At 44.0% G+C, this 27,754-nt stretch overlaps 1 long non-coding RNA gene across 29 annotated transcripts in view; it reads right to left on the bottom strand.

Annotated features, from left to right (window-relative positions):
* Window positions 1-27,754, bottom strand: part of LOC107499481 — a 171,334-nt gene that overhangs the window by 45,560 nt on the left and 98,020 nt on the right. For 21 of the 29 annotated variants that reach the window (XR_004952784.1, XR_004952796.1, XR_004952806.1 and 18 more), the window contains 3 exons: window positions 22,922-23,017; window positions 19,512-19,566; window positions 298-13,019 (listed from right to left, as the gene is read on the bottom strand). This is a non-coding gene — a long non-coding RNA (uncharacterized LOC107499481). Of the gene's footprint in view, window positions 1-297; window positions 13,020-19,511; window positions 19,567-22,921; window positions 23,018-24,737; window positions 25,677-27,754 lie in introns of those variants that run through there. The other 8 variants (XR_004952801.1, XR_004952799.1, XR_004952803.1 and 5 more) reach the window with 6 other exon arrangements.

The raw sequence follows: 27,754 nt of genomic DNA, 5'->3' as shown, positions 1-27,754 counted from the left end.
CTGCTTTGGCCAGGCTCTGGGCATATAAAGAAATTCTCTCATTTCAGCCCCACAACAGCCTTGCAAGGTACATCGTTTCCACACTGCTTCTCAGTCCAGCCTCCCAGCCTGAGTGTCTCCAGCAGGAATGACATTCATGTGGCTCCCTCTTCACCCTGCCTCCCCATGCTGTTTGTCTGTGCCCACTTCTGATAGATATATAGGCCATTTCTGCACTCAGGTCAGGAATGTCTAACTCCTGGGCACTTTATAAAGATGACTGGCAGAGCCCAAGGTGCACATGAAGCGTCTTGATACCTGTTTTACACGCCGGTTGTCCCTGCTGAACTGGGAGCTCCCCGAGACAGGCGCAGGGTCAGTCTCCTGAGTGGAACGTCAGCGCCAGCCCTGGCTGCACACTGACCACTGTAGTAAATGTATGTTGAACTGACAATGACGTACTCTTATTCTGTCACAGGTAACTTCCTTGGTGGTTCAAGAAAGTTAGGATTGTCCCAGGTCCTTGGCTGAGGTGTGGACAGAGATCCTAGAAGTAAAGATGTCACAACTATGGTGAGGTCTTTGGAGATGGCCTAGTTATTGGACGGATGGAGGCCTGCAGCCTAGTGACAGGAAGGGATGCCCCTAAATCACCCAATAAGCTAGGGAGAGAGCTTGACCCAGATCTCAGGCCTTTTGACGTTGATTTTGCACCCTGCCTAGTCCTCTGACTGCCCTCAATCTAGCCAAGCTGACTCCAGCAATGCCAGAGCCAACAAGGGCTCCAGCAGGCAGCACCCAAGTCCTCCCTGGCAGCTGCGTGCAGGGTGTGAGGCTAGAAGAGGAGCAGAGCTGCTCCCCAGTAAGACCCCCCAGTTCCGCCCTGGCTTTAGGCCCTCCCTGCTGACCTCGCAGGCACCTCAGGAAATCCCACTCTGGCCACTATCTGCTTCCTCCCAGCATCCGGGCTCCTTTGCTCTGACAGGCTTGCTGCCAGCCCATCCCCCAGCCACTCTGCCCTTGTGCCAAAGCTCAGGCTCAGAGTCCCCAGCATCCTGACCAGCAACCAGAGTTGTTTCCCAAATTCCTTCTCAGAGTGCGAGAGAGATAGCCAGGGTCACTGCTGTCCTGTTGTAGCCAATTCCTCACTTGCAGGGCCAACGCCTACAGCTTGTCAGCTTCTGAGACAAGGGCTTGGGAAAACAAGGATTTTCGAGACTGCAGGGCCAGGCTACCAGTGTCCATCACGCTCTTTCCAGCTGTGTGACTTAGAGCAAGCTGCGAAAGCAATGCTTCCTATGGGGCTGAGAGGGTTTGATGAGAAGATGTATTTACAAGGCCCTGGAGATAGGACTGCTGCCCACGAGGGGCGTCAGGAGTGCCCAGAACCCTCCTAGCTTGTCTACAGTATGAGTACATGGGTGTTTTTCCAGAGAGAAGTTCCCATGGCTTCCACAGGAGCCTCAGAGAGGTTCTGTGGTCCACCAAAGGTTAAGGACCTCTGATCTAGAAGGTTCCCCCTCCAGTGGGAAGTGCATGGAGCCAAGCTGAGAATCAGGTACCTCTTCTCATGGGGGCCTGCACTGAGCCAACCCAGCAGGTCATGGGACTGAGATGTGCGAACCCAGAAGTTTGTGGGCATCCTGAGATGGGCCCCAGAGACCCAGACATGGGAGCAGCCACAGAGCACTGCAAAATGATGTGCTAAACGTGAGGACGGGAGGGAAGGACAGTGGGGTGGTGGGGTGGTGGTGACGAGGGTAGAGACAGCCAAGGCCGAGTTGACTGTACCTTGAAAGAGAAACTGGCTCCCCAGAAGTCAGAGCAACAAGGACGAAGGCACGGATGACACAGGAAAGAGCAGCAAGGATATTTTGAGAGGTGGTGTGCTAGTTAAAATAGTTAAAACCATGGGCGCTGAAGCTAAACCACCCAAATTGGAATCCTGGCTCTGCTCACTGCTACCTCACTATGAACCTGGGTAAGTTACTGCGCTCTTTACTTATTTGTAAAGTGGAGATAGTCATAATATGCGCCTATAGGATTGTTGCAAGGATTAAATGAATTAATAATACAGGTAAAGCCCTCAGAACAAGGCCTGGAGCTTGGCAAGCATTCTGTATGTACTTGCTACAACTATTCCTACTCAGTCCATCAGGTCAGATGGTGGGGTTTGAGCATGAATGTGGTGAGAGGTGAAGCTGGACCAGAAACTGGGGTCCACGGCCTAGGCTGAGGAGTCTGGGATGAATCTGAACATTCGGGGGCGCAACTATTTCTGAGGAGAGAACTGACAGGTGTTGATGGGCGCCGTATGAAGGTCATATGAATATGGTGCATGTGGCAGCAGGTCACTCAATTAGCCAGTCAGTCAGTCATTCCTTCACTCAATTCTTACTCGAACCAGGACCATAATGGATTTAAAGGAAGAGTTTCTGGGAACTAGACGCTTCAGGTATCACCTGTGGGGCTGATTCTGTGCTCAGAAGCTGCTTGCATTTCGTCCTTTCTCCCTGGTGCAGCGTGAGGGGAGGTTGGGGCCTGGGTAGGCAGAAGCGGGTGGAATCTCCAGATGAATCTCTCCACATCTGCAAAGCTCATCCTGATAATACCATGACCTTGCTGGCAGGAGTCTGTGGTAGGCAGAAGAACAGCCCCCAAAGATGTCCACATCCTCATCCCCAGAACCTGTGACTATGTTACCTTAAACAGAAAAAGGGACTTTGTAGAGGTGATTAAACATCTTGGGATGGGGAGATTATTTTGATTATCTGGGTGGGTTCAATGCAATCACAAGGGCCCTAGTAAGTAAAAGAGGAAGGCAGAAGAGTGGGTCATGCCGGAAGTGGAGTCAGAGAGAGAGGTGTCAGGGAGAGTGAAATTTGAAGATGCCGTGTTGCTGGCCTTGAAGATGGAGGAAGGGGCCATGAGCCAAGGAATGGGGGAGGCCTCTAAAAGCTGGAAAAGGCAAGGAATGCAGCCCTTCCCACACCCTGACTTTAGCCAAGTGAGACCCGTTTTGAACTTCTGGCCTCTGAAACTGTAAGATAAAAAATGCGTGTTGTTTTAAGCCACTAAGTTTGTGCTGCTTTGTTACAGCGACCATTGAAAACTAATACAGAGTCTGAGAGAAAAAAAAAAGAAAAGTAAAGCCAGATATGAAATCTGTTTTAGAAATGGTACCCAAGCAAGGGAAAGAAAACCTCAGGAAAGTTAAAGCTCATAGGAAGTGCTCTGGGGAAACCTGCATGCGAACATGAAGGGAAACCCATTTAAATCTTTGCCTCTCCTACAACAGTCCGATTTATCCCGGGTGGGCTACAAATTAGACACATGGGGAGAAACGAGAAGAAAATGAAAGGGAGAACAGGTTGGTGAAATCATGACATAGGAAGAATGAATTATAAGCCTGGAGAAAAGAAGATTAGGGGTCCACGGTTGCTGTTTCCATCTATGTCTGGAGCTGTCATGGGCAAAGTGCACACAGAAGACAGGACCAGGACTGTATGTAGACATTTCAGAGAGAGAGATTTCGGCTCAAAGGAAAACTTTCCAAATGACCGGCATTGTCACACCTGAACAGGCTGCCTTACGACGCAGGGCAGAGCACGTGCTTTGAGGTATTCCAATAGAAACCTAACTCTGCACAGGGTATCCCTGCAGCGGGCCCCTCCCTCGCTCTAAGTTGTGCCAGGGACCTTCAGCAGCTTTGTGGAGTTCGAGTCAATCAGTGCTCTTCTCTGTCTAGACTTGAAAGAGAGACAAAAATTAGTGTCAGTCCAGGGGACCAATTCCTCTAAGCTCCCTGACGCCTGCGATATTAGAGAGAACACACAGAATCCATGAAGCCTGAAGTGTGTCCATGGATATCACCCCCAAACAATTCATTAGTGCTCCTGGGAATGAAAAGTAAAGGTTAAACGCGCTGCCTAAACAGGCTGCAGCACTGTGACAGAGAGACCAGTCTCTGCGGGGCAGGCAGAGGGCTTTACTGTGGCTGCGGATGGACGACAAGGGAAATTTAGGGTGGCGTCCCAGCAGGACTAGTCAGACTCCAGCCCTGGCCCAGCTTCCCCCTCATTTCAACATGTTTGGATTACCAACCAGTGTCACCTGCCCCCCTCTATGTGCGTCCCGTGGAGGGGACAGTAGATGGTGGTGGGGTGGCTGTCAAAGTGTGGCAACAACAACAGCTTCCTGTTGACAGCTCTCTGTGTGGCGAGCAGTCATTCTGCTGTCCTCTAACCATTGAGGAAACAAGCTCTGAGAGGTAAGGTGACTTGCTCAGGGTCACGCAGCTACCTCCCAGGGCTGTCTCAAGGGTCTAGTGAAGTAACAAAGGCTGCGAAAGCCAGGCCACCAACACTTGCTTACTTGCTCCTGCATCACCCAGGCCATTTAGAGAAGATTTTCCTAAGAAAGGATGCTCCATGTAGTTCACGGGCAGCCTGTGGACCATCCTTTCTTACAAAAACCTTCCCTCAAGCCCCAGTGAGATTCAAGATCAGCTGGAGGCATGGCCCATCTTCATTTCTGCCTCTTACTGGCCATGGTCTATACCAAGAGCGTACAGAGATTAAACTCCTGGCAGTCAGATGCTACCGCCTCGAACTTACAGAAGAAGGAATTGAGGTTCAGAAACATGGAGTAACTTGCCCCAGATCTCCTGGCTAGGAAACGTGCGAGTCCATGGCCCACCGTCCCAACCACTTCTATTGCTCGCTCCCTACTACTGCCTTTTGAATGGCAGGCTTGGCTGTGAAACTGCTTTCCCACAGATCGTGGTAATGTAGAAGCCCAAGCACAAGTCCCAGGATGGGGCCTCTGCTGGCTCTGCCCAAGCCGGCCTTTCTGGACCTACCTGAGGCCCTTATGGTCACTGCCTCCTCCAGCTCTGAGGCTACACTGAGGGCTCTCCCAGATCCAGCTGGCCACACCCAGGGCTGCTAGACGCAGGAGCCCAATCCACTCTGGACCCTGCTCACCCTGCACCCAGCAGAGCTAGCCAAGCACACGCATCCATGAAGCTAGCTAGGCAGACATGCGTGGGGCTTGCACCACTTAATGAACTTTGCTTTTCAAATACGGTAAAAGGGTACAGTAACCACACAACGATGGAGCAAAGAAGAAAGAAAAAAAAAAGATTGGGAGCTAATTTTATGGACTCATGTAAGGGCTTGAAATGATAGAAAATACATTTCAAAACATGCATAGTATCACAGCTGTCAAGCATCAAAAGAAGAGAAAAACAGAATGACAACATTAAGTTACTGTTTCTCCTTTAAATCTTTGGGAGTTAGATATCACTGAGGAATGAGAATGCATCATTTTGTCTCTAATTTCTCTACTAAACTTTGAAATGCTAATGTAATTCTAACATAATATAAAAATGAGTCCGTTCTAATTTATTCTTAGTATGTACTTTAGAACAAAAGATTTTTACTGTTCCATATTCATTCATTCATTCATTCATTCATTCATTCATGTGGTCAATTAACATGTCCATGTCAGGCCCCAGAAGGAACTTGGAGAATATGGATCCACGTCAGGCTTAGGCCCTGCCCTTGAGCTCTGTGGTCTAGCAGAGGAGACAAGGGAAGGACCGAAATAACCAAGTGGAATGTGGTCACAGTGCCCCAGGAACAGCAAGGAGCTAGACTGGAGGATGCAAGGAAGAACACAGGACTCGCGGCTAGAAAAAGAACCCAGGGGGCCTGCCCAACCCCTGGCTTCTCATGATCACTGGAAGGGTATTTAAGCCTGCCTGGCCACTCAGGCCAGAAAGAGTCCTGCTTCCCAGTCACAGCTTGGCAGTGAGCAAAGTGTGCAGCCTAGGACGAGTTCCTACTCCCCTCTGGGCCTGTTTTCTTATTTGTGAGCTAAGAGCTTTGGACCTCAGGAGCCCTACAGGCGTGTCCAGTCCCAGACATCTGGGATTTAAGTACCCCACCTCTCGGCCATCCTTTTGTTATTTCCAACCCCATAACAGCTCTCCCCTATAACAGCTCTCATTAGCTCAGCCTTTGAGAAGGAACCATGGAGCCTGGGAAGGAGGGCTGAATTTAGTGGGCAACCCTCAAGTCTTGAGAACATCAAAGACCCTTGTTCCCAATATGTCTCCAGGCAAGAACCAAGTGTCAATGCCAATGATGTCAAAATGTCCAGCAAACAAATATTCTCCTTTCCTGTCTTGCCTCCCTCCCCTTCCCCTTTATCAAGTACAAAACAAAATATACCAGAAGGGACGAAATGCAGGTCAAGCGAGCTGAGAGGTAAATTAACCAGAATGCAGGAGCCCTCTTGAGAGCCATTATGACTGGCCACTCTTGGGGTTTCCTGGATACCACTGGGAACCAAGGTCCCTCTCGAGCAGCTCAGCAGGCAGATGGTTCTGCTACTCGTGATGACTCCAAGCACTGGGTAGGAAGCATCTGAATGGAGAGGGCTGTAGGCCTGGAAGGAGCCAATTTCACCCTCCACTACACTCCCAAACACTTCCAAAGTATTGATAGTATTGATATCCACCCCCATACTGAACTTGACCTTCGAATGCCTTTGAGGAGCAATGGTGCGAGATGCCTCCTGGGGGCTCACTCCCTATATGTTTCCTGGCACTGCCCATAAACTGGGTGGCTTAAAACAACAGAAATGTATTCTCTCAGTGGAGGCCAGAAAGTCCAAAAGCAAGGTGTCAACAGGGCCACATTCCTTCCAAGGGCTCTGGGGTAGAATCTGTTCCTACCTTCTGGTGATTGTCATCGATCTTTGGCATTCCTTGGTTTGTAGCCACGTGGCTCTAATTCCTGCCTCCATTTTTCATGTGGCTTTCTCCTTGGTGTGCTTCTCTTCTGTCTCTCATCTAGACACTTGTCATTAGATGTAGGGCCCACCCTGCCACCAGAATAACATCAGCTCCAGATCCTTAACTTAATTATATACTCAAAGACCCTTTATCCAAATAAGATCACATTCACAGATTCTGGGTGGATATATCTTTGGGAGTATAGCACTCAAAACACTATACCCCCCTTAGAGCTGTTGTTTTTAAGGACCACATGGCAGCACCCACCCAAAGGGAGATCACTTCTATTGGATAAGAGCAGCTCACAATACCCCCTCCAATAGAGCAAAGCATCCTGGCTCTACCACTTCCTAGCTGCCGTGTGACCCGACAAATCATTTCATCTCCCTTCCTCAGTTTCTTTATCTATAAAATAGGAATGATAACAGTGCCTGCGTCATGGGAAGAATAGACTCTATAAATGTTTGCTGTTATTCCCAGGATCCTGCTGGCTGTGATCACTACGGAGGCAAGCTCGTATCAGCCCACCCAGAAGCAGAATCAGAACAGGACCACCTAAGAAGTGGAAGCAACCTTGGAGAGCACTGACTCCCCAACAACCTCGGTCAATTGTTAAATGGAGGCTCACAGGGCACAACTGACTAGGCATTTACATGGATGCCCTTCTATGCAGGAGGTCATGATAATGACACTGTTTTTAAGCAAAGGAACCAGAATTTACACCATCAAGGAAATGTCTCCCTTCGAAGTCATCTGCTTAAGAGGTTTTACATGTTTTCTCACAGCTGCTATTGCTTAAACCCCGTGGGGCTGTGGAGGTGGCCCATGGAGACAGTTTATGAACCACACCACTCTTTGTAACCAAATCTAGCCATCTACCTTCTCCATATTCTCTCAGAAAAGCTTTGGGTTATTGACAATCGAACCCACTCCCAAATATTAAAGAGTTGTTCCATGAATTGCTGGCCAGAAATGAAGGCAGACCCCCAAGACAAGTCAAACAGATGCTATGAGCACTGAGCAGCCATCTAAAGCCCCACGTGGGAGGTTTGATGACAGCAAGCCTACTGTCATTTCTCAGTACTGCCACATCTTTTACCTCATTGTGTCATCCACAAGTCTGTGGCTAGATGCTTTACCACCCCTTTACTAATAAGGTAATGGAGGACCAGGGAGGGTGACTAGCTTTTCCAAGGTCACAAAGCTAGTCCATGGCAAAGGGAAGAGTTGAACACAGACTTTCTGCCTCCAAATTTATCAATCTTTCCACCACTCCGGGATGAACACAATGGAATCACATTACTTTAGAGGCATTTCTTACATGTTTAGAACAATTTTCTGATTGTCTACTTTGTCCTTATTCCCAGTCTGAACTTGGGAAAAATGGGGATCGGTCTCCTGTGTGCTCCGAGCTGAGCCCAGCACTTTGCTTCATAGTCAACGACTGCATGTGCAAATATCGAGAGCCAGTGTGGTCTGATGCCACTGGCCTTTCAGGTGTCCTAGTCTTTATGGTTCCCCCTGTCTGTTTGTAAAATGGGCACAATGATGACAGAAGAGAGAAGGCTGGTCTCAGAGGGATTTTGTGAATCCTGGTTTTTCCCAGGATTAGCCATCATCAGAAATGTTCTACAAATTATAGCAGGGGCCAGGAAAGAGGTGGCTCTCAGAGACCTGCCAGCCAAGCAAATGGGACTGGATGGGTCACCAGCGGAAGATACTCAAGAGCAGATGGCCATAGAGGTGTGCACGTGATTCCTGAGGATGAACCAAGGCTGCTCCTCATAACAGCTTTATGAAACTGGAACAAAGTGAGGCAGGGAGGGAGGCAAGAGGGCGGGGGCGGGGGACAAGTGAATTTTCATATTCTGTGTATTAAAATAGGACATTTTGGAATGGAAAGAGGCCAGAAAGCCCACTGAGAGCTGCCTCATCTTTTCCAAGCCTTGGGTTCTGACGCAGTATAATTTTTCTCCCAATACTTGTCGAACCATTTTTAAAAGTGAAAACGGCCATTCCCACTAGTGACCTCTATGATTGCCTTTTGTGAATTTTCCTGCACTGCAACCATCCTCTCTGGGAAGAGATGTCAGTGTCTTTCCTTGGGTGCTGAGCTGCTCTAGTGATGCTATTCTTCAGTTACTGGCCTTTCCTTGATTTCTGGGGCCTTGTGGTTTTTCACTCCCCAGCAAGCCGTTCTCCATCCCATGTCAGAATAAAATCCTGGTCCCTGGATCATTAGAAGGGAAATCTTTTCTCCCAGGAGGACCTAGGGCCTTTGCATATCTTTCCCCACAGGAAAAGTCCCCCTCACTCCAGAGGGAAAAGAGGCCTAAGCCTCCCTGGGAGTTTCATTTTCCCATGAGGCTTTGCTGCCAACTTAGAGAAAATTCCTGGACCCCAAGTGAACTTGGCTAGTTCTGCTTTTTTCCCTCCAAGCTTCTTTCCCATCCTGCTAGTCTGTAGCCTGTGCCAGAGCTAGTCCATAAAGACAGATTGTTTTTTAATCATTAGTTACCTTTCTGAGTGTTTGGACTTACTTCCTGATCCCAACCGTGAGAATTAAATCAAACCAGTCCTGGTAAGGGGACTAGAATTTCCTATACTTTGCCACTCTGCCTTGACATCTCCTCATCCCTCCCCACAAAGTTCTGTGTTTGAGAAAACTCTGCAGAGGTAGGGACCAAGTCCACTACTGCATCATGGCCAGAAGGATGCTGGTGAGCTAGCTGTCTATTGCCTCCAGGAAGGTGCCTCTGTCTGGTTGGGCACCCTCTGCTGGGATCCAGTGTTGCCCCGTGCAGACTCTAACATCACACTTGCCACGCTGTGCTCTGTCTACCCATCTGCCAACTCCAGAAGACAGAGGGAGGTTTTTGAGGAGAGAGCCACAGTCTCAGTGTCACTAGTCTGCTCAGAATAGAACAGAGGGCCTAACTGGAGCAGGTGCCCAGTAAATAAATACCAGTTGAATGAATGGTTAGAAATGTAGCCAACTAAACTCTAATATGGTGCCCAAGTGAAAACAAATAACTAAGAGAGAATGGGGTCAGCCAGTTTATTAGTCCTTGCTAGCACCTGCCCCTCACAGCCAGGCTCAGAGTCTCCCCTCATAGTCCCAGCCCTGACTTTACCTCCCCTAGCAGGGCCCACTCAGCATCTTCTATCTTGCTGCAAAGAACAGGCAGTCAGTAGGGCTGGGGCAGCCCCATTCTCCTGTGCCTACAGAGCCAAAGACTGTCTCCACCCCAGCCATATTGCCCAAGTCTTCATAGATGGGCTTCTGCCTCAGTCCTTTGCTGAGTACTTCAGCTCCTGGCTGGACCTGAAGGCCTGCCCTAAGCCCCAGTGTGTTTGGATCAGGTCCTGTCTCCTTGCCTTGCTTTTGTCTGGCCCTTCCATCAAAGGCGATAAACAGTCCCCTCCCCCTACTGGTTGCTGGTAGGCTTTTGCTGCGAATGTTTCAGCATTTGGCAATGAATCTCCAAGCCCCAGATTTCCAGTGGCCCCAAGCTCCCATTGCCACACTGAAAAGATACCAGCACCTGCACGAACCACACCTCCATCTCCTCGCCACTTCTGACAATGCCTGAGCCTTCTCAGCAGCTTTTGAAGGGACCTGTCTCTATAGCCCCAGCTGCCTCCTTGTCTCCACCATTCCAACTTGCTAAGGATGCAGACCAGCCCACAACTGAGCCCATCCAGGATACTGCCAGGGGACTGGGATCTGGTCCCTCAAACCCACAGAGGACAAAGCACTGAGCTTTACATGGAAGCTCTGCCAAGATCATCCCTATGTCAGATTTAATGGGGCACCTGTCACCACTCTCCTCACTGCCTCCCATTACTACTCAGTTACACTAGTCAAAAGCAGCTCTTCCTGGAAGAGACACTTTTCCTTATATACCATTGAGATTTGAGTGGATAGCTCTCACCAGAGTACTAAATGACACTGTTGTAAACTGACTTCACATCAATACCTGCTTAGTAACGGTCACCATTTCCAGCAGCGGGAACCTCTCTAAACTACTCTCCTCAGGGCCCATGTTTCGGGGGAGCCTCATGGGAAAGGCTTCATTGTGAAAAATTCCTCTGGCACTTCAGGTTACAAATGCCCTTGAATGGGGCCCAAGAAATGCCCATCTATGCTGTAGTACCCTTGATGGCAGCGGGACGAATACCACAAGCCCCAAAATGACATTTTGAGTACCCACCATGTGTCCCACCCTGTGCCTGACCCTTCTCACTTACTCTTCAGAAATATGTTACAGAAGGGTGACTTGCCTAAGGTCACACACAGTAAAGGGAGAAGAATCGGGATTACGACCCAGGTCTCTCTGACCCCAATGTCTTTGCTCTCATTGCCACATAGATTATCTCCCTGTCCTTGGGCTGGCTCAACCTATGTGAATCAGACACTTCAAGGCAAATGGAAGATGGAGTCCATGATGATTTATGACGTGGGAAGATGGGGAGTGGGCACCCCTGGTAGCTTCTGGCTTCCCAGAACAGAACAGCCTGTGGGCTCTCTGTGGTGGATAGGCAAGTGTGAGGCAGCTACTTAGGATCCAAACTTATATATGCTGCTAGCAGTGGCCCTGTTTCTCTGGTTGCTCAGCAGACTGAGCTCCTCAAAGGTAGGTACTGGGTCTGATTCATTTCAAGATACACTCACTGTAGCATCAAGTACAGGGCTTGAGACAGACGAGAGGTTTGGGCTGGAGTCTTGATGAGCACCACAGACAGTGCTGAAGGCTTATAGGGACTCAGAGGGAAAATGGTCACCTCTGAGCTGGTATTTGCAGCATAGATCTGATGTTAGACAAGTGTATAAAGGGGAAAAGATGCTCCAGGTAAAGGAATGAGTATAAGCAAAGGTGTGAAGTCAGAGCAAAGGCTCAGAGAGTCCGAGGGTAACAGCAAAGTCCAAATCTGGCTGGAGCGCACAGTGTGCAGGGAAGATAAGATGAACTGTTGAGGGGGGGTTGGGGCCTGATTGTGCATGATGAAATTGCAGCGTTCACGGTCATTGACAACTGAGCAGCCACCATGGGTCAAGTGCTGGGCCAGATGCTCTGCATTTATTATTATCTCTTCAATCCTCACAACAGCTCCATGAGGCATTATTATCTCCCTTTGACAGATGAAAAAACAGAGGTTCGCAAAGAAAAGTATAGTAATTGTCTAAAGTCACATATGAGATAAAGCTGGCATTCAAACTCAGATCTGCTTGGATCTAAAGCCAACCATCTTCCCCACTGTTTTACATTGAAGGGATGAATTAGGGAAGGCCCTGAGCATCAGGTGGAGGAGGTCCTGCTTCTGGGAGGTGACAGAAAGTAGGGCAGTAGGTTGAAAGAGTGAAATCTGAGAATGGGGAAACTCCCAGCTTTTACCAGTGACAACTAATGACATTATCAAAATGGCTTAAACATGGACAGCATCTGTGATCCTGGGTTTTATGAGGACTAGGGGGATGTGAAAAGCAGGAGTCTCTGCGAAGCCAAACCTTATAGAAAGGCTAAGAGGTGAATTTCTGTAGAACTGTTTCTAGCATGGTCTGGTAGTAGCCAAATGGAGGATAAACACAAACCCTTAAAATATGATATGCAATGATCAGCCATGAGTTTTCTGTATAATTAAATCACTGCTGTTGGAAATATGTCAACTTTTATCTAAATGCTTTGATCCTTCTAATTGGGAGGCCCTTTGGAAAACTGTCCTGAGTCTGTAGCCTTGTGTCTTTTTGGGCCACAGAGACTGCTTTTATAATTGTCCCAGGCAGAGGCCGCCTGTGATGGCATTTCTTTGTACCTCCCAAGGTCAAGATGGCAGAGGCTTGCAGGGCTGTTGGATAGGATTTCATGGCTCCCTCTCCAGATATCATGCTATTTACCTGCAACACTGGCCTGTTGTCTAGCAAATGCAAGCTCAAGTACATCAGAGCTGCAAATGAACCCGCTGTTCCAAAGGGCAGGCCTACAGAAACATGGAAGCTCCCGCCTGTAAAGGCCCACTGAAACGTGAAACGTCTGGAAAGTGTGTTCAATCTGTACCTTAGGGCAGGCTGCCTTAGACTGGAAAGGGCTGGAGAGAGCATCTAGGCCAAGACCACGTGGTGCTGATGGCGAAAGTGAGAGGCTCCAGGGAGGGCAGCCTTGTCCACAGGTCACAGGGCTCACAAGTTCTTAAGAACGATGCTACTCCCTTCAGATGAGTTGTTTTGAGTCCAAATCACCTAAAAACAGAAGCGTTGCCTGATTTTGCTCTATAGACATTCTCTAGCTTCGTCACCTAATAACGATAATAGTAATACATCATGTTCCTAAAACATTTGACATCAGCTTGCATATGCAGTTTCCCCTGGAATCTTCACAAGCGCCCTATGAGGCCAGCAGAGCATAGATTTTTAAGTCTATTTCCACCAAGGAGCTAAGAAACTCACCTAAGTTCAAGTGGTAGAATGCAAACTTGAACTGAGTAGTTCTAATGCAAGCCCAGCGCTCTCTCTGCTCCCTTGGCCTTCTGTGTGACAGGCACCAGTGAAATGGTCTTTGGCAAAACTGAATTGTGGTATTTTCCAAGCTGCTCTCATTTGAGATGATGTATCTGCCTGTGCCCTTGTCTCCTCAGCAGCTTCCTGGAGACAACACCCTTCACCACCTGTGCCAAGCACAACTGTTCTGAGTCCCAGCTAATGCCACACTCTGCTCCAGATACATGGGACTTGAGTTTGCTCTTCCACCCTTCCCTCTGGGGAAGATTCACATGCAAATAAAGTGGGGCATTCGTATTTGCATCTGGGGACATGCAGCCAAATCAAACACGATGACCACATTAACGAAATATTATAGGCATTTCCTTCCCAGTTTTTCTGCCTGTCACCCACTCAATCTGGTTGGTGTAGAATGGCCATGCAAGAATGTGATATTTTTTTTCCTTCCCAAACTGGGATTTAGCAAGAATAGAGAAGGACTGGAGTGAGAGAGTTAACTCTTGAAATGTTTGCTTTTACTGGGCCAAGGGTCTGTGGGAAGGCGTTAGGGTTGTTCAGAATGGAGCTACCACTAGGAGGGACATCTAGGTGTGATGTGGATTTTTTAAAGCAGGCTTAGTCCAAAATCCATGGCTGGGCCACATACCATCTTTATTATGTTTCGGGTTACTAAGAAGCAGATGGGCCGAGATAGAAGAAACTCTTTGTGAAGGAAGAGGTTTGAACTTAGTTGCTGTTTGGCTGCTTAAAAGCATGATATTTTTCCCACACAGAATCTGGCTCTAAGGACAATGAATGGGTGTGCGCTCTGGGCTTATGACATGGTTGATTAGCAGTAGGCATGAGGCAGGCTTGGGCAGGACCCACATGAAACCCTCAATTGGGCTGGAAGAACAGTTCCTACCCTGACTAGAAGGCCTTTCAGCTCTCGGATCACAGAGCTTGAATTAAAGGCCTGGGTGCAGGGAGGTTTTGAGTGAGAAGGGAGCTCGGGATGGGATGTGTCAACTCCCTCGGTCTGAAGCTAGAGGAACCCAGGCCCAGAGAGGGGCAGGGACTTGTGCTAAACCAAGATCAAGGCAGGACAAAGCTGTGGCCAGGGATTCGGCTGCTCCAGGCCACCTCCCACCACTTGGGCCACAGAGCTAGGGATGCCTAAGCTGCCTCCCTTATCCCTTGTAGACTGCCCCTAAGGAAGCCCTTTCCCCAGGCCTAGGAGGAAGAACCTGATGGCATGGATGGCGATGTCCCCAGCAAAGTGGAGTTATGAGCAGATCTAGAACCTGTTTGCCATCTAAATGAGAAGAATCACCTCCTGACAAGCTCTTTCCCACTGGACTGGCTCTTCCTTGTCAGATGCCCTGTTCAAGTTCCTCGACTCTGAGTTTTGGTCCTGGGGCCATGCTCAACCAGGAATTTCTGTGGGTCTGATGGGCCTACATTTAACTCCAGGCAGCAACCTTCTAAATGATGGGGCAAATGGGCAGCCTTTGGAACAAGGTTTCTGAGTGAGTAAGTGAGGAACTGGGCCTATCTTTCTGCTGAGTGCGGGGGAGAGGGAGAGAACCAACATGCAAGAATGTTCTCAGGCTTTGTAGTGTGAAGTGACTTAAAATGAGGGTGGGACTTTCCTGAAGGAAATGAAGCAGCACCTGATGGTTGCCCTGCGTGCCAAGGAGACCGCCAGGGCTGTGGATTAACTTGGGGAATGTGTGCTTTGCAAGGCACTTCCTGACATGCTCCCTCATTTAATTTTCCCAGTGACCCTGAATGGATGTGCGTGTGTGTCGGGGTGGGGAGGGCATCACCTCCATTTAACTGATGATGAAACCAACTCTCAGAGAGCTTAAGTAACTCACATGGTCACAAAGCCAGCATGTGGCAGAGCTAGGACCCAAACCCAGGTCTTCAGCCTCCCTTATCCCATCCTCTTTTCATTACAGACAGTATAGCCAAGGGAATAGGAGGCAGAGAGACCTTTCAGAGGGCAAATCAGAGGGAAGTGTGACTGCTGACACTGCCTGAGCCTCCCAGCATGGGCAATCTGGCTACTCTGAGCTAGACTAGGAGGTGGGGGCATGTAGATGGGGAAATGGTGCTTGTCAGTCTTCTTTTTTCCCACCATCTCATGCCTGCTGCTTGCCTTCCCCCTGTGGACTTCGTCTTCTGGGCATATTCCTCAGCTCTACAGCCTGACCCCGCTTGGGCCACCCCACAGGGACGCCGATGAGAAGCAGATCAATGACGTGTCTTTGGCCTCTACCCATCTTCCAGACTCCACCTTTAATTTTTCTTTTCTGTCCCTTCCAAAGGGGAAGGAAATCTCTTCCTCCTCAGCCCTAAGTGTAAAAGGAACCCCCGGGCCCTCCCTCTGAATTCAAGAGCGCAGTGGAAGAACACTACTCCTCCTGGACCATTTATTCAGTCATTTGCGCATCATTCAGTAGACCTTCACTGAGTGAGTGTGGTCTCAGGCCAGCACCCATGGCAAGCTCTGCCAGGACACAGAGATCAAGACACTCCAGGCTTGGCTAGTACAACAGCCTTTCCCCAGGTATTCTTGTTTCAGTTCCATAAACAGGGCTGGAAACAGTTATCATCCCATTTCATGGAAGGAGGCACTGAAGCTCTTGGAGAGAAGTGACTTATCTGTCCATAGTCACAAAGCCAGGTAAGTAGCCTAGCTGAGATTTAAATTTAGTTCTGTCTGTGCCCTAAGCCTATGTTCCTTTGAGTCACCAGGCTGGATCTGTTCCAGCCCTTCCCTCACAGCCCTCAGAAGGAAGCAACCCCGCCAACACCTTGATCTTGGACATCTAGCCTCCAGAATTGGTACACAATCAATTTCTGTTAGTCGAGCTACCCAGTCTGTGCTAGCGAATCAATATTCCCATACACAGGACTCTATCTTCCCTACTGGACCGAGTGCTCCTTGAGGGTAGGAGCCTGACATCAAGCAGTCCAGTGCTTGGTGCACAGTGCACAGTCAGTTAAGAGTTGTTGGAGTGACCTTGCCTGGGGTGGCCGGGGGTTGGGGATACTAGCCTGAGAGGCTGGCTGCCCTGTTCCTCTCAGGACAAGTCTGGGGGGACCCAACTACTGGCCTCTTTGTCTCTAGATTTTCTGCCAGTCAAACAGGACATCTTTCCTCATGCAAGAGGGTGTGAGTGGCTGTAGCCACTTGCTATCTATGAAACTAGCAAAGAGCCTGCATAGTCCATGTTCCTGGAGACTCAGGGTCACTCTAGGACATACTCAGTGCCAGATCCCTTCACTGAACAGCATGGGTGAAGGCCTTGAGAATCAGGTTCTGGACTCGCCCTGCCCTTGCCTGACAGGAGAGAAACTCTCTGGGAATTGGAGAAGGCTTTAGAAAGCTGGTGATGTTGGAGCTGCAGCTTGAAGAATGCATAGGAAAGGACAGCAGTGAAAGGGAGAAGAATTCCAGAGAATAGGAATCAAATGAACAAGGTAAAGCCATGTGAAGTTATGTGGGATGCTCAGGGAACAGAAGCAAATCTAGGTTGATTAGAGCACAAGGATTTTGGGAAAGAGTGCTGAGGTGTTCGAGAGCTGAGTAGGAAGTGGAATGTTGGGATGAGGCGGGCCCTGCACATCAAGTGTAACTTGGAACTTTATTCTGAAGCCAGTGGAGATCCAGGCCTTCTGAGTGGGAGGCATGACTATGCAGTAGGAATACTATCTTTCACACTAGGAGCAGTGTCGGGGACAGCCTGGAGCAAGGGAGACAAGTAAGGGAGCTTCTGCCAGCACCCCTGTGAGACATAAGTAGTCTGAACCCCAGAAGTCAAATGGTGAGTGGCGGCTGAGGGAGACTGAGGAGTTTCTAATTGGGCAGCTGGGGATACATAGTGGGTCTTCTGGCCAAAACCTAAAAATGTCCAGCCCTGCCTGCGTGCTTGCCAAGGTCAGAGGAACTTCCATTCCCTCCATAGAGCCCACTGCCAAGTTCATCCCAAGGGCCCAGCACAGAGAGAAGAGTCTCTCAGGAAAGGTTTGTAGACCAAATTAATTTTCAGAATAAACAAATGCTAAGTTCCTGTTTTAACACTGTAGAAAGACTCTCTGCCCCCAAAGACAGAGGGAATGAAGGGTGGGAAGACTTCATTGTGAAAAGCAGCTAAGAGTTAAGTCCAAAAGTTCAGAAGCACTAGGGGAAGTCAGTTCCCGATAGTGGAAGAGTTTAAACTTTGGACGTGCAAAACAGCTCACTGTGATTTACACGGCTATGCAGAGGGGGAGGACAGCTCATTTAAAGCAATCGAGCTCATTCAGTAGTGTTAATTTTCAACGGCTTTGCATCATTTTCAACCTCGTGATACAAAAAGAAAAGGCTTTTTCAGGGCCAAGGAAAATGCTGTTTTCAAAATGTCACCCTTTGCCTATTTCCACAGGCCCCAGGATGAGTATGCACCATGAGCCCTTTACTGTGGAAGTTCTGCAAAGCCCTCAGGGACACATGGTATGAGGCCCTTCCTCTAGCAAGAAGTTCTCTCAGAAGGATGCCCACATAGTAAAATCTGTGAGTCCTTGATCCCACTGTCCTTTGGATATAAATGGCATCCCATGCCACAAATGAGAGAGCTGATCAGCAAGAAAGGACTTGCGGCTCTTCTGGCATTTGTGCTCAGCAGAGCAGGCAAGGCCTTCAAAGACTGGGGTCCACAGGGGAGTAGCTAGCACAGGCTGGTGGAAAAGCTGTGAGTACAACCCGGAGCTCTTGACTCCTGGGCCTAGGCTCCTTCTGCTGGACCATGCTGCCTGCCTCTCAGGCTAGACCCAAAGATCGAACTAGTCTGACCATCTTGATAGAACTGTCTAGTCAAGTCAATGACCATTAATTTGGCTAATTCCTTTTTCTTACTGAAGTGATCAGTTGTTTGCATTGGACAGGAAATGAGTCTAAATGGACTGGTTGTTTAAATAGGTCCTTGACTATCATTGGCATGGAGAGCTTTGTGATTTAGAATCGAGGCTTGTCTGTCACAGTTAAATAGCCCATCGAAGAGCAAGAGATTAAGAGTAGACCTAAGTGGTACATCAGACAATGAGTTACTATCCTGCAATAAAAAGAAATGTGCTATCAAGCTATGAAAAGAAATGGAGGAACCTTAAATGCATATTGCTGAGTGAAAGAAGTCAGTCTGAAAAGGCTATGTAGTGTATAGTTCAATTTATATGACACTCTGGAAAAGGCAAAACTATGGAGACAAAAAATAAAGTAAAAAGATCACTGTTTGCCAGGAATTTAAGGAGAGTGGGGGAGTGATGGAGGGGTGAAGTACAAGGGATAGTTGGGGTAGTGAAACTATTCTGTATGCTTTTGTCATGGTGGATACATGACACTGCATTTGTCAAAAAACACAGAATTATACAATGCAGAGGGTGAACCCTAATGTAAACTGTAGACTTAAGTTAATGATCGTGCATCAATTGTAATAAATGTACCAACTTCAATATAAGACGTTAATAACAGGGGAAACAGTATACAGGGACTCTCTGCACTTTCTGCTTGCTTCTTCTGTAAACCTAAAACTGCTCTAAAAAGTAAAGTCTTGTAATTAAAAATAATAATAATAGGCCTCAGTGTCCAGATATAGAAGGAAGTAGTACAGGGCTGGAAAGCTTCTGTTCCATAACAGACAAAAAGGCAAAGGCCTGGCAGACTCTGGAACCCTGGCCACAGGTCTGCACCAACCCATGTGGATGAATACTGAACAATTCGGTCGTGTATTTAAATACTTAGAAACAGCCATCTATAGGTATCACGTAGTCACGGTCTTTTGTGATATGCTGTATGAATCTAAACAGTAACCCCAGAACTATATAAAATGGAAAAAGCAAGACAAACTAGAAACTCACAGGATAATCATCATTCTATGGTCATCAAAACATTTCAAAATGTTTCCTTTTAATGTAGATCAACTGCATTAATTTCTATGATTTTCTCACTAAAGGCAGAGGATGTGGGTATATAGCAAGAAGAGGAACTCTCTCACTGTTCTTCCCAGCTTAGGTTTTTGTGCTAAGTCCTTGAGTTCCTAGAACCTGGAGCAAACAAACAGGTATGACAATAAAAACACAAAAGAACGCAATAGACAAATACCACTGGGTTGATCGTATATGTGCAATTGACAATTATGGAACACAGCACTCAGAGTAAATTCTACACACAGTTCAAAGTACTTCACTATAAGTATTATTAGTTTTGACCTTTGCTGAGTTAGATGCCTGGAGGTGGGACCATTTTCAGGAAGTTGAAGTGATCCTTCAAAAACAAAAACGAACAAACAAAAACGCAAGAAGACATTTTTTCATGAGAGAGAAGACTTGGTACTACAAAGATGGCAATTCTTCCAAAATTAATCCATAAATTTATTTCAACTCCAATAAAAATCCTAACAGATTTTTTTCATCAAACTTAACAAGCTGATCAGAAAATTTATATGGAAGAACAAAGAGCCAAGGGCAGTTAAAACACGAAAGAGTGAGCACGGGTGCTCACGCTACCAGATAGCAATATCTATTGTAAGCCTATAGTAATAAAACCATGTGGTATAGGCAGAAGGAAAAAATAAAGCAGACCAGTGAAACAGAACAGCCAGCTCAGAAAGTGACCCACAAATGTAGGAAAACTTGATATATGACAATGACAGAATGGTAGACACATAGGGAAAGGTTAGGCTATTTAATAAACTTAGACAATTTGATAACCATGTGAAAAAAATAAACCCCTGGACCAAAAAAAAAAAAGAAGTTCAAGGTGAATTATAAAGCAATATGTAAAAGAAAAACATTAAATTTAAAAGAACATACAGAATCCTATATTTATGGTTAGGTAAGATTCCTTAAGAGAAACAAACACAAACCATACTTGAAAAATATTAATAAATTGGACTTTTTAAAATTGAAGCATTTATATGACAAAGGCAACATGAAGTTCAAAAACAGCTGTAGATTGGGTGAAGATATTTTCAAGCAATCACATTTATAATATCTTAAAACTTCCTCAGATCAAAAAGCAAGACAGACAACCCGATTAAAGTGGGCAAAACTGTTAACAGGCTCTACACAGAGGATAAGAACTGAAAGGCCACTAAAGATATGAAAAGTCAGTCAACTCCCTAGTAATCAGGGAAATACGAACTCAAACAAGACGACACATTCCATATCCATTTGGCAAAATATTAAAATCTAACTATCGGGAATTTTGATGGTGTGAACGCGGACTGCTGCTGGAAACCCAAACTGACATAAACCCTTTGGAGACCAATCCGATAATGACTAGTAGACAGATAACTGCTCACAATTTCTTAAAGTGAAAGCTTAGATAGTTTGCTTGAGACCTTTCTTCTTTTCTAAGTTAAGCACTGAATGCTAAACATGTCTCTGGAAGCACTGTTTTAGCTGTACCCTATACATTTTGCAATGTGTTTTCATTTTTATTTAGTTCAAAACATTTTCTAATTTTTCTCAAAATTTGTTCTTTGACCCATGGGTTATTTAGAAATGTGCTGCTTAATATCCATATATTGATATCATTAAGAGAGTGAAAAGATGACCTACAGAATGGGAGGAAATATTTGCAAATCATATACTTGACAAGGGATTTGTATCTACAATACATAAAGAACTCTTACAACTCAACAAAAATACAAATAACCATATTAAAAATGAGCAAAGGGTCTGAACAGATCCTGCTTCAAAGAATATATACAAATAACCAATAAGCACAGGGAGTGCCGTTCAACATCCATAGTCATCAGGAAAATGTAAATCAAAATCATAATAAGATACCACTTCATACGTACTAGGATGGCTAAAATCAAAAAGCCAGATGACAACATGTGTTAGGGAGGAGGTGGAGAAATCAGAATCCTCATGCAATGTTAGTGGGAATGTAAAATGGTGCAGTTGCTTTGGAAAAACAGTCTGGCAGGTCCTCAAACAATTAAATCAAGGGTTACAATACAATCCAGCTAATTCCATTCCTTCGCATATACTCAATGAGAACATATGTCCACGCAGAAACTTGTACATGAATAATTATTGCAGCATTATTCATTATAGCCAAAGGGTAGAAACAATTCAAATAACTATTAATGGATGAATGAATAAACAAAATGTTGTTTATCTATATAATAAATATAATTTGGCCATAAAGAAAGGAATAAAGCCCCGATACACACTGCAATATGGATGAATGCTGAAAACGTTCTGCTAAGTGAAAGACGCCAGCCAGTACCCAAAGACTGTGCTGTGTGATTCCATTCATATAAGTTAAGAGGAGAGAAATCTATAGAGATAGAAAGTAGATTATCGTTTGCTAAGGTCTGGGTGGGGTGGCACGGTAGAGAGATGATAGCTAAAGGATCCAGAGTTTCTTCGTGAGGTGATGAAAATGTTTTTAAATTGATTGTAGTGATGGTTGCACATACCTGTGAATATGCTAAAACCCATCAAATTATATACTTCAAATGGGTGAATCGTATGATATTTTCATTATGTATTTAAAGAGCTTTTAAAAACCATATACTGGGAATTTCTCTGATATCTGTATGTTATCGATTTCTCGTTTGATTGCTTGGCAACGAGAGAACATCCCATGCATGATTTAAATTCTCTTAAATTTATGGAGATTTTTTAACGATCTTTCCTTGTAAATGTTCTGTGTACACTTAAAAATAATGTATATTTTAAGCTTATTGGATGGCACATTCTATAAAAGTCAATTAGATCAATTTGGATGATACTATAATTCAAGTATTCCATATCTTTACTGATTTTATATTTGTTCTATCAATGACTGAGAGAGGAGTATTGAAATATCCAACTATAACTGTGGGCTTGATTATTTCTTCTTATAGTCCTTTCAGTTTTTACTTCACATATTTGAAGTTTCCCTATTAGATGCACATGCGTTTAGGGCTGTTATGTTCTCTTGATGAACTGACCTCTTTATTATTATGAACTATTCCTCTTTTTCCCTGGTAATATTTCTTGTACCAAAACCTACTTTGCCTGATGTTAATACAGTTATTCCAACTTTCTTTTCATTACTGTTTCCCTCATTTTTTTCTTTTAAATTATGTCTTTAGATTTAAAGTGAGATTCATATAGAGAGCATATAGTTGTCTTGATTTTTCACCCAAAATGACAATCTTTATCTTTTAATTGTCATGTTTAGACCATTTGCATTTAATTAAGTTATTGATTTTGTTGGGTTTTAATCTATAACCTTGCTTTCTGATTTTAATTTGTTCCATCTAGTCTTGTTTAATTTTCTTTTCCTTTATTCTTTCTAAGTAAATATTTTTGATTTTTTTTATCTCCAGTATTGGCTTTAATGACTCTTTTGTCTCGTTTTTATTGGTTATTCTAGGGTTTTCAATAAAGTCTTTAATTTAGCACAATCAGGTGATATCGTACCATTCTATACATATACCCAGAGAACTTAAAACAGCACACTTACCTTTTCCCTTTCCTGTTCTTTGTGCTATTGTTATCATACATTTTATTTCTACATACTATAAACACCCCGATACAGTTATTATTTTTCATTTTAACAGTTTTCATTGAAAAATATAAAAATAACAAAAAAAATGTATTTTATGTATACTCACATGTTTAAAAGTTCCAGTGTTCTTCATACCTTCGTTTGATCCAAATTGTCATTTGGTTTGTTGGCCAAGAATTTTCTCAGCTTTTGTCTGAAAAGTCTTTACCAAAAAAAAAAAAAAATCACAAGACGTCAAGAGAGGAATAAAGAAACAAAGAATCTACAAAACAGAAAAATATTAACAAATGGCAATAGTAAGTCCTTACTTTTCAATAATTACTTTAAATGTAAACAGATTAAATTCATCAATCAAAAGACACAGAGTGGCTGAATGGATAAAAAGATACAACTATATGCTGTCTCCAAGAGACTCACTTTATCTTTAAAGAAACACATAGGCTGAAAGTTAGAGAAGGAAAAATATATTCCATGCAAATGGTAACCAAAAGAGAGCAAGGGTGGCTATACTTATATCAGACAAAAAATGCCTTAAGTCAAAAACTCTGAACAAGAGACAAAGAAGGTCACTATATACCATCAGAGGGGTAAATTCATCAGGAGGAGATAACAATTATAAATATATATGTACCCAACATTGGAGCACCTAATTATGTAAAGCAAATATTGACAGAACTGAAGAGAGAAATGAACAACAATACAATAATAGTGGGGGATTTCAATACCCCACTTTCAACAATGGATAGATCATCCAGTCAGATAATCAAAAAGGAAATAGAAGATATTATTAACACTATAGACCAAATGAATCTAACAGACACATATACAGAACATTCTATCCAACAGCATGAGAACATACACTCTTTTCAAGTACACACAGAACATTTTTCAGAATAGATTACACGTTAGGCCACAAAACAAATCTTCACAAATTTAAGAAGACTGAAATCCTATTAGGTATCTTTTCTGACCACAGAAAATTCACACATATATGGAAATTAAACAACACATTCTTAAAACAACCCATAGGTCAAAGAAGAAATCAAAAAGGGAAATGAAAAAACGTATCTTGAGACAAATGAAAATGGAAACAAAATATATAAAAATTTATGGGATGCAGCGAAAGCAGTCCTGAGGGGAAATTCATTGCAATAAATGTCTACATTAAGAAAAAAGAAAGCTCTCAAGTAAACAACCTAACTTTATACCTCAAGGAACTAGAAATAGAACAGGCTAAACACAAAATTAACAGAAGGAAGGAAATAATAAAGATTAGGGCAAAAATAAATGAATTAGAGACCATAAAAGTAATAGTAAAAACCCTCTTAATTTTTGAAAGATATTTTTACTGGGTTTAGATTTCTAGGCTGACATTTTTTTTTCCTTCAGTACATTGAAGATGCCATCACATTATCTTCTAGTTTGCGTGGTTTCCATCAAGAAGTCTGATGTAATCTTTACTTTCTTCACATAATATGACCCTTTTCCTCTTTTACTATTTCTCTTTTTCAATGTTTTTCAGCAATTTGATTATGCTGTGTCATGATGTCATTTTCTTTACATTTATTATGCTGGCGTTTGTTGAGATTCTTGGATTACTAGATACTTGTTTTCATAAAGTTCAAAATTTCTCCAGCCTCATTTAAAAAAATATTCTGTCCCTCCTTCCCGACATTTCAATTGTGCATGTTTGATCAGTTTATATTATCCATAGGTCATTCATGCTTTGCTCTATTTTTTCCCCAGTCTCTTCTCTCTGTATTTCATTTGAATAGTTTCTATAGCTAAGACTTCAAGTTATCTAATCTGCAGTTTCTGTTCTGTTAATCTCATCCATATATATATATATATATATATATATATATATATATATATATAATTTATTTATTTATTTCATATACTTTTCATCACTACCAGTTTGATTTGAACCTTTTTAATATCTCCCACTTCTCTCTCTATCAAGTTCATTTCTCTCCACCCTCATAATTATATAGAATGTATTTATATTAGCTATTTTAACATTCTTATCTGCTAATTCCATCATCTTTATCATTTCTAAGAGTCTATTTCTTTTGATTAGTTTCTCCTTATTATGAGTCATATTTTCCTACCTTTTTGTATAGTTAATACTATTTGAACATTGTGTATTTTACATTTTTGGGTGCTGGATTTTGTTGTACCCCTTTAAATATTGCTGAATTTTATTATGGAACACAAATTATTTGGAATCGGTTTGATTCCTTCACATTTCGCTTTTAAGCTTTGTTAGGGCAGATCTATAGCAGCCTTTACTCTAGGGATAATTTACACCTATTACTAAGACAATATCTTTTTGAGAAATCTACCCGATATCCTAGGTATTATAGGTCTTTCCACACTGGTTGGTGGGAACATAAACTATTCTCAGCCCTGTGTGAGCTCTGATAGTAGTTCAGTCTACTTATTTCTAGTGGTTCTCTCCATGACCAAGCATAGTTTTTTCATTCATATGCAGATCAGAATTCAGCCAAAGACCCAAGGGGATCTTCTAAGTATCTCTGATGTTCTTTCTGTGTGTACAGATCCTACTTCTCTAGTGTTGTTCCGCACCATTTCCAGCCTTCTGGGCTTCCATAAACTCTTACCTTTGTCTCCCCTATTGAGCAAGATCCCTAGGATTTCTTGGTTTCCATTTTCCTTGCTGAAGCCTGATAATGATTCAAGGCAATAAGCTATAACGATCATTGCTCGCCTTACTTTTTATCCCTCTTTTGGAAATTATCATTTTGTACTTTTGTACTGCTTGTCGTCAAATGTCCGAAAACCATTATTTCATATGGTTTGCTTGATTTCTAGTTGATTAAGATGGAAGATAATCAGTCCTGTTATTCCATTATGGTTGGAAGAGAAAGACCCATATTAATTTTTATATTTTGCAAGCATAAAATGTTTAATAATAGAAAAAATTTAGGAGCACCATTCTTTTGCCCTGACAGTATTTATTTTTGGTTCCGCACATCTGGCCATCAAGTAAATAGTGATCTAGACCAATTTCTCAACCTTCAAACTACTGATATTTTGGAAAGTTCTTGGACATAGGGAGCTGCACTGTGCACTGTAGGGTGTTTGGCAGTTGTGACAACCAAAAATGTCTCCAGTCACTGCCAAATGTTCCTAGGGGTGGGGGCTGGGGGATAAAAATTGCTCCAGTTAAGAACCAAACTTTCAATCTTGTAGCAACCCAGAGACCATCCCTTTTTACATGAAAGTAAGGGAGCCTAAAAAACATAAAAGGAGCATATAGAGAGGGCACAGAAGCCAACCTGAGAGTTCCCAATGGTCAAAGCTGAAGCAACTTGAGTGACGAGCAAAAAAATACCCAAAGCATAAAATAAAATCCATTAATCCATACTGCTATAGATAAACAAATAAACATGGGAGAAGGTATTTGCTTCCTAATAGGGAAACTCCAGTTAATAGATATAAAAAGAATAAGAATAAAGAAAATCACCATTAGAGTACCACAGTGATGCTATGGGCAGGATGTGCCAACAGGTGCTGTCACTGAATGGGAAAAGGTTTAAATAGAAACAGTATGTCTGCATAACCTCAAAGTATTTCCCTTAACATATTTAGTAGTTACAGGAGCATGGAAGGACATGATAACTTTATAGTGGAGAACCATGGCAGAGAACACTGTGGCCAGGTGGTCAAGGTCAGCATCCCCAGTAATACATATTGGTACTATATATCCCTTGATATTATGGTCTGATAAGGCCATTTCACCTCTGTGGTAGCCTTCCTCGAAATGCACGATCTCAAGGTAACCATAAGAAAAATTGAGACAAAACTAAACTGAGGGGTATTCTACAAAATAACTGATTGTTGCTCTTGGAAGTGCCAAAATCATAAAAGACAAAGAAATACTGATAACTGTCACAGATTAGAGGAGACTGAGGAGATATGATTTGGTATCCAAGACTGGATCCTAGAACAGGAAAACTGCATGGGTGGAAAAACTGGTAGAATCCAAAAAAGTCTGCAGTTTAATTCACAATATTATACCAAGGTTGATTTCATAGTTCTGAGGACTCTGCAATGGTTATGTAACATGTTAATATGGGGGAAGTTGACTGAAGGGTGTGTGACAGTTCTCTATGGTGTTTTTCCAACTTTTCTGTAATTCTAAAATTATCTCAAAATCCAAATGTTTTAAAACCTGGAGCATCCTTTGGTCTCAACTGTAGATATATATCTGTGTATTATAAAAAATCTTATTAGACTAAACATTGCAAGCACAGAATCTCAGAGTCTAGGTCACCCAGTTTGATTCCTTCATTTTCCCTCCTGGGAAAACTTGGGCCAGGGAAAGAATGGGATCATTCCAAGTTGATGCAAACAGTGGCAGAGCAAGGACTGGAACCCTTTTTCCTGCTCTCAGGTGAGAGCTCTTGTTTTATCTTCCTCATAGTCTCTTGCTCTCGCCTCTAAAATATCTGCAAACATACCCCGAGATGTTCTGTGTACATGTAATGGCGGACATCTGTTCTCTAGAGCAGGGGTCGGCAAACATTTCCTGTAAAGGGCCACATAGTAAATATTTTCATTTCTGCAAGATATGCGGTCTCTGTGGCAACTACTCAACTCTGCTGTTGTAGCAAAAAGCTGTCATGGACAGTGTGTAAACAAATGAATGTGGCTTTGTGCCAACAAAACTTTACAAAGGCAGGTGGGGGGCAGGATTTGACCGGTGGGCTACAGTTTGCCAGCCCCTGCTCTAGGTCTTTGCGGTAAAAGATTAGTTTTTGTTAGCTCAAGTTCCTGCACCCAAGATGTAGCTCATGTAATTAGTGAGTAGAAGATATAAGCATGTTGCCAGCTGGTCAAAAGTACTGGAGAAGAGGTTGTGATGGTGCGATTTTCTAAAGTGAAGGAAGAATAGCAATAGCAATGTCCTTTG

The sequence above is a fragment of the Rousettus aegyptiacus genome, unplaced genomic scaffold, assembly GCF_014176215.1.
Source record: "Rousettus aegyptiacus isolate mRouAeg1 unplaced genomic scaffold, mRouAeg1.p scaffold_m13_p_9, whole genome shotgun sequence".
Classification (NCBI taxonomy): domain Eukaryota; kingdom Metazoa; phylum Chordata; class Mammalia; order Chiroptera; family Pteropodidae; genus Rousettus; species Rousettus aegyptiacus.
Note: the sequence above shows the minus strand (reverse complement) of the source record. Positions and strands in the feature narration are given on the sequence as shown.